Below are 8,895 nucleotides of genomic sequence, written 5' to 3'. Positions count from 1 at the left end.
GTATTCAAGCAAAAAAATTATAATGGTTATATATATATATATATATATATATAAATATATATATATATATATATATTTATAGTATATATATATATATATATATAGAAATATATATGATATATAAGTATATATATACATTAAATATACATATATAGATATATATATAGATATATATATATATATATATATATATATATGTATATATATATATATATTATATATATATAATATAGTATATATATATATATATAATATATATATATATATTATATATGTACATATATATATATATATATATATATATATATATATCTATATATTATCGAGTATATATATATATATATAATATATATATATAGTCATATATATATACATCATATATATATATATATATCTATATATCTATATGTATCGGTATATATATATATATATATATATATATAACATATATATATACATATATTATAGTATATATATACATAATATCAAGAAATTTAAAAAAATTTTCTCGTCACTTTATCAATCTTTTCCTTTTACGAAGAAATAAAAAAAGTGTTGGTTATACGAACAAAGTAACAGCCACGAAGGAAAATTGAAACAACGGAGATGCTAAGTACTTTCGTCTTATTACCAAGGCATGGTCGCAGGTAATAGGACGAAAGCACTTACTTAGCATCTGCGGTGTTTCAATTTTCCTTCGTGGCTGTAACTTTGTTCGTATAACCAACACTTTTTTTATTTCTTCGTAAAAGGAAAAGATTGATAAAGTGACGAGAAAATCTTTTTTAAATTCCTTGATATTGACTGAAGTTCGGCGGTTCAGGAGCGAAATCTACAATGTGTAATTAGCCATTATTTTAGTTCCTTTCTTAAGCCACCTCCTATTATGGGGAAGTAGACACAGGTTGAATAAACAATGAGGAAGGATAATAGCGGGTCATAGAGGGAAACTGACAAAGAGCAAAGGTTGTTCCAGGAATTTGATGATATTTAGAACGTTGGAATAGAAAGACAATGACATTGAGGAGGGTGGAAACGAGGTTGGAGTGATTCGAGATCATTTGTTCCTCAACTCAAAAGAGGTTTTGTTCTCTTGAGTGAATGGATTTCGCGAGGCAAGAGGATAGAGTTGGAATTTCACGAAATTTTCATCATTGTCAAAAGGGAGAGAATAAATAGAAATTATTGTTTAGGTGATTAACGTATCAGAGTGGTGTGTGAGACAGTATTCAGAGAGCTTGAACTGGAAAGCCAGGATGGAAATTTAAACATCGCGTGAGGCATTTATTTAGAGACTAAAGATGGTTTGTCTCATATCCTGCAGCGCAAACAGGTTTTGTACACCTAATGATGAAATGAGATTTGTACCTAGCCAAAATGGTTTGAATACTGGAAGGGGAAGAATTGCCAGTCATATATGATTTCCTTTGGTAGTAGGTCATCTATAAAGTCAAGTGAATACGATACGTTGCCTTAATATCCGGCAGTGCATACATACTAACAAACTACACACACACACACACACACACACACACACACATATATATATATATATATATATATATATATATATATATATATATATATATATATATATATATATATCTATATATATATATATAGAATTTGAAATATCAACTTCGGCATGAAACGCCAACTGCTTTCGTAAACGCACATCTTAAAATTGTATAGTACCTGTTAGAAGAGAGCCATCTGTACGCTACATATTCTCTCACCTCCATAGTTAACAATTAAGATTGTTAATTATAAGAATATTTTTTCTTATTTCATCAAATATCAGATTATGTATTAAGAATTAGCTTAACGATCGGATACAGTAAACTACATCTCTTTAAACTGTCCGGATAAACAATAGCGTCTACTGCACTTAATCCTCTCCCCTCCTTTCTTGAGTATATTCTGACTGAAAATGAAAATGTCAAGGCTTTGTGATATAACTTTTCTCTTTATCCATGCGGCTTCTGTTTCACTCTTTAATAAATGGCTGTACCTGCCGAGAATCGGTCACTTTTCTCCTCAGTCTTTATTTATGATCAAATCGAACGAGTCTGTCTGTCCGTCCTTATAATGTATTTACCTGTGACTCAAATCATATAACCTAAGCTGTCTGTCGTTTCAAATGTTATTTACATTAGTTCATAAATGAGAATATCTATAAATCCATCGAACTTTTACACAGGCTATATGTAAACATACTTTCAGAATCTTTTCTTCATGATTAAATTTCCTTTCGAAAGGAAATATAATAATTGTGGGGTTACCTCCACAAAGGAAAATCTAAACTTACAGATAAACTATAATGCTGTTTCACGAACACAGCTGCCTCAGCAAACTTTATTGCGTTTGGCAATATCGGTAAACCACAAACAAAACGACTCTCTCTCTCTCTCTCTCTCTCTCTCTCTCTCTCGTTGGTAATATCGGTAAACCACAAACAAAACGAGGCAAATTTTCTCAAGAAGTCGGATGGAATATTCAAGGAGAAAGAAAGAAAGCACAGACCCAAACCTTTCTTGTTTACCATTTGGGTTCCTCCTTCTAATCTGCAAAGTAATGGACGCACCCAGTGAGAGCATTTTTCATCCTTTATTTATTCTTAAAGTTTATATAAAACATATTCGTTTGCTTTAATTCGTGGTGCAAAGAGGAGAAATTTAGTTTTTATTTGGAGAACATCAAAAGAATTATGCATTTGATTAATGTCGTTTCTTATTAACTTTCAAGTATCAATTATCAATTGATTCGGCAAGAAACATAACTGCATTGATGTTTGCATTCCGTTGCTGCAAGATGGTTGAAAAAAAAAAAAAGGTCGAACGCCGAAAGATGGTGCAAATATGCCAAGCAAATGGCAGGACAGGGAAATATGTACTAAGAAGGTTAGGGTGGGGGTCAGGGAGTACGGAAAAGAGAGAGAGAGAGAGAGAGAGAGAGAGAGAGAGAAGCCACACATGGACCGAACTATGAAAAAACAGAAAAACTTTTCAATTTGTTCACTGCGTCCCAGTGAAATCGAACAAGGTTTGATGCATGTAATAAAAGAGAACTGTTTTTATTCCCGCAACACAATTATTTTTTAGGATACTGGCATGTAGTTACTTGAATATTTGAATGGATCAGAGGGCAAGGATAAAGTTCCTCCAGACTTTTAAATAATTCTTTTAGTATTCACAGCCTTATTATCCGGTATTTCCCACGATGTTTGTATGCTATTAGGTATACAAGAAAATTGGAACGTAATCAAACAAATTAGGTTCTCTCTCCCTCTCTCTCTCTCTGTACACACACACACACACACACACACACACATATATATATATATATATATATATATATATATATATAGATATATATATATATATATATATATATATATATATATATATATATATATATATATATCTATCTATATATATATATATATATATATATATATATATATATATATATATATATATATATATATATATATAGATAGATAGATATATTTATATATGTATATATAATATATATATGTATGTATACGTATATATAATATACATGTATATGTATATGTATATATAATATACAAATATGTATACATACACACATACTTTCTTCTTTCCCATTATTATCCCTATAATAGGGGTCAGTTGCCTGATGCGCCTTCTCCACTGCCTTCATTCAAAGACATCATCAAGCATGGTTTATTGTTTGGCAAAGGGGTTTCTACGACCTCATGCCTTTGCTGTCATCACCCACAGCTGTTGGCAGTGAGCCTAGCCTTTTACTAAAGAGTAAACTGCAAGGCAGCAGTCGCCACAGTTATTGGAAGTGGGCCTAGCCTTTTACTAAAAAGTACGACTGCAAGGCAGCAGTTTCCTCAGAGAGAGAGAGAGAGAGAGAGAGAGAGAGAGAGAGAGAGAGAGAGAGAGAGAGAGATGTCTGTGAGCTTAATGAAAAGTTTACTATTAACAAAACATGATAATAATTCATTAAACCTTTTGTTAACAATTATATATCCGGTGAATAACAGATCGAGTTATTCAAACTCCTTTTAGAGCTTGTATAACCTTTCAAAACATGATACTCTTATTTACACCGACCAACGAAAAATGTTTTCAAACATGTCACTCTTTATTATGTTTCCTCTTAATCCTTTTTTCGGGACTAAACATGAAAACAGTAGTTACCTTATTATTCCTATAAATTTTGAATCAATGTCAGCCATATTACCAATTAACGGAGAAGGTTTAACGGCAGCATCAAGCATATGTATGCAAATATGCGCGTTCATACATTGCATTAAAATGTCCTCAACGACATTAGACGCATATTATGCAGAATACCACCAGAACAAGAACATAAGAGGACATTACCAAGGCTTTCCTGCACTAACTGCTCTGTACCCTGAGATATAGTCAGCACGTGGAACCACTAACCCTTTTTTTTTTTTCTTTCTTCTTTCTTTTTTTGTTGTTGTTGTTATTATGTGTGTATGTTTTATTTCTTGAAAAATTGGTGAGTCTATCCACCAACCTCAGAGATGTTGTTCGCCTGCATGCATGAGATGCCTATTGATCCACCGGTGTCAAGGTGCCGTTGGAGGATTCAAGTACCATTTTTTTTATACCTATTCGTTTTCCAGAACACAAATAAATAAAGAAAGAATGAAAATAGAGAACAATTTAGGAACAGAAATAACTAGTTATGTGATGTAAGATGTATCGAAACATCTTGCCTTACATATTCAGTTACTTCAGTTTCCGCTATTGTTCATTCCCTTTTTATCAAAAAGAAATAAGCATTAAAATAAAATCCTCGAATCCTGCAAATGCACTTTTATGATGTCAAGTATTTGTTTTTATTAAAAAAAAAAAGACAAATAAGCAGCATAAAAAAAAAAAAATAAAACCTTTGAGATTAGGTTTTCGGTTAAAGATACACTGATCGATATATATATATATATATATATATATATATATATATATATATATATATATATATATATATATATATATATATATACATATATATATATATATATATATATATATATATATATATATATATATATATATATATATATATATATATATATTCTGCTTAAAAATCACAGTAGATGCACGTGACTTCATTAAATAAGCGAATACCACAGGAAAATGATAGTCAGAAATCCAAGCGCTTTCGCCTTTACTAAGACATTGTCAAGGAGCTAATGAATACATTTGGAGAGAAAGGTCTCAGGTACACAACAAGATCAAGAATACCAGATGGTTAATTGTCAAAAGGGTAAAAATTAATAGAGATAATCCAGGATTATCGGATATCACACGGTCACAAACCTAAACAGCTTTGACCCTAACCGAAATTACAAAGTATCTTTACAGTCCAAAACATGTAAAAACTGAATATATTGATTTTGTTGCCTATATTTATCTACAACTTTTTTCATTATGAAAGCATCAAGTTTAAGTAAACCAAGACTTAAATTTAGAACATTTCTATTATTTGACTTGATGAAACAAGATTCAATGATATTCCTTTTAACTGTGTCATTACATGGGATTAAGGCTCTTGCTTGACTCCAGTTAATAGGATGATCTAAATCTCTCATATGTACGAATAATGCATTCGATATTTGCCCAGTTCTCACATAATACTGATGCTGTTTCAGACGTTGTGAAAGAGATTTACCGGTCTGTCCGTAATAGACTTTATCACACTTTTTGCAAGGAATTTCATATATGCAGCCTGGAAGATCTTCAGGAGAATTTTTGTTTACTAAACTCTTGACATTAATATTACTGAAAACAACATTTATATTAAAAGGCTTTAAAATGCTAGGAATATTTAAAAAACTTTCATCATAGGGTAATTTTAGAATGTTATGCTTACTAAATTCAAGTTTGTCATCATTAATTGAATAAAATGTTTTTCTAGTTCTTTTCCATGCCACATCTACAAAAGCCCTTGGGTATTTAAGTTTCAATGCAATATCATAAATAGTTTTAATTTCAACGTCAATAAACTGCGGGCTCCAGACACGTAAAGCCCCTTAGGAACATCCCAGAAAAAACAGAGAATTTAACATTTTGATAGTGATTAGAGTAGTAATGAACAAAAGAGGCAATGTTAGTTGATTTTCAAAAGACTGAAAAGGTGAAATTTCTATCATTTCTATGGACAGTTACATCAAGAAAATTCAAATTACAAGTTCTTTCTTCCTTTACAGTAAGTTTTATAGAGGGGACTAAATTATTGAGATTATTAAGGAATTCCTAGATATTTTCGTGAACTGGTCAAATACAGAAAATATCATCCACATACCTAAACCATATAACTTTTTGGGGCCAAATTCTTGGTAAGAGTTTTGTCTGAAAAAATTCCATGTAAATATTGCTAAGGACAGGAGATAAGGGATTACCCATAGCCATGCCAAACTTTTGCACAAAAAATTCCCCATTAAAACAAAATTTACTATCTTTGATACATAACCTTATGAGACTAAGGGAATGTCATGACGTTCTAATTCATCCTCCAAATATTCAAATAATAGAAATGTTCTAAATTTAAGTCTTGGTTTATTTAAACTTGATGCTTTCATAATGAAAAAAGTTGTAGATAAATATAAGCAACAAAATTAATATATTCAGTTTTAGGTTTGTGACTGTGTGATATCCGATAATCCTGGATTATCTCTATTAATTTTTACCCTTTTGGCAATTAACCATCTGGTATTTTTGATCTTGTTGTGTACCTGAGACCTTTCTCTCAAATTGTATTTCATTAGCTCCTTGACAATGTCTTAGTAAAGACGAAGGCTCTTGGATTTCCGACTATCATTGTCATGTGGTATTTGCTTATATATCTATATATATATATAGTATATATATATATATATATATATATATATATATATATATATATATATATATATATATATATACACACACACACACACACACACACACACACACATATATATATATACCATATATATATATATATATATATATATATATATATATATATATATATATATATATAAGCAAATACCACATGATAATGATAGTCGGAAAAAATCCAAAGAGCCTTCGTCTTTACTAAGACATTGTCAAGGAGCTAATGAAATACAATTTGAGAGAAAGGTCTCAGGTACACAACAAGATCAAAAATACCAGATGGTTAATTGTCAAATGGCAAAAATTAATAGAGATAATCCAGGATTATCGGATATATATGTATATATATATATATATATATATATATATATATATATATATATATATACTATATATATATATATACATACATATATATATATATATATATATATATATATATATATATATATATATATATATATATATTTCGTTATGTTGTCAGTATAAAGGCTATTTATTACCTATTGTAGTGAGCTTCGGTATTCATTTGATTTTTTACCACTGAGTCCTGAACCACCAGCAAAGACTGGTGTTCTTATTCAGATGCATAAGTAAAAATTAATAACCATATAAACGTAGAACATAAAGGTACTTCATGAAAATTCCATGTACTGATGAAGATCCCAAATGATATCAAACTGACAGATATGGTACTTAACAATTTTTAACTACAAAAAACTATTAAGCTAACAAATGTAATGTTTGGAGAGTTTTCAGTAATCTATTATGACGTCAAGTCACTTCTAATTTGCATGTTCTTCTGAATGATGCATCAAAATCAGAATGTCATCTTTTCGATCAGACTTGCTATTGCATTTCCTTTTCATTGTTCAGTGTTAACTTTACCTCTCTAAGCATGCTGACCTAGGATTGGATGAATACTTTACAATTTCACCAAAGTTAACCGCCAGAGTATCTCGTGGAATTGGTGTACGTATGAGTGGAAAAAAACCCCCTTTTATCTCGAATGTAGTAAAAAGGACTTAACATAGATAACATAACGGCAGAAGTCTTAAGGTTCCTCAGTATAAAATAATAACAATAAGCCCTGTTAAAATGATGATCACAAGCAGGGCAGAATGTTATGCTTATATCAGGTCACAATCTAACGATTCTAGCGCCATGTAAGCCTGAGGAAATCACCAGACATGTTACCAATGCAGTGTAAATTGGTCTTATTGTGGTTATTGTTGTTTCTGTGCCGATCTGAATAACAACTGACGAACAATGGTTGTAATTTGACACGTGAATGCCTCAAATTATACAAGCCAATAAAACAGCACATTGCTGGGTGCAGAAAGAATGGAATGACTTGTTATTCTTAGTTATAAAGTGCAAAACTGTCAGGTTTCAAGGATATTAACAAGAATATCCATTGCTGTACGACAGCACTTACTTGAATCCTGTATGATAGAATTCGCTGAGGTAAAAATCAGTATTTTAATGAAACAGGCAAAACTGTTTCTACGGAAAGAGAAACAAACGGAGAGCATAACGCCTTCTAAGGTAGCTGTCCGTTTGCACATAAGTGCGTAGCCTATGAGGAGACTAGTTCACGTCAAACTTGCTCTTTTATGGATACCTTCATATATTCCAACCCTGACTTTTATATACACGCCAATGTCCTCCCTATCTTATGTGCAAAACCTTCAACCTTTCTTGCTTCGTCTATTCTAAGACACTTCATCCTCTCATTTTCTAATATACTTAGTCTCAAGTTTCATATGGATCAATGGCTTCTATTGTACCAATATCCACATTAAAGTGTATTGTTTCATTACCCTTGCTTCCTTTTACTCTTAGAGCCATAGTCTTACTCAAAACAAATCAAATGTCAAGAGTCTCTTCACTTTACCCTATTTATTATTGCACCACCTGTAACCAGCAGGTATTCCAGGTCTACCGACGATCCATTTTCTTTTCACATATACTATCCTTCCTCTGACTT

Source organism: Macrobrachium nipponense, chromosome 5, assembly GCF_015104395.2.
Source record: "Macrobrachium nipponense isolate FS-2020 chromosome 5, ASM1510439v2, whole genome shotgun sequence".
In the NCBI taxonomy this organism is placed as follows: domain Eukaryota; kingdom Metazoa; phylum Arthropoda; class Malacostraca; order Decapoda; family Palaemonidae; genus Macrobrachium; species Macrobrachium nipponense.
The sequence above is the reverse complement of the archived record's forward strand: the minus strand, read 5'-3'. Positions refer to the sequence as shown.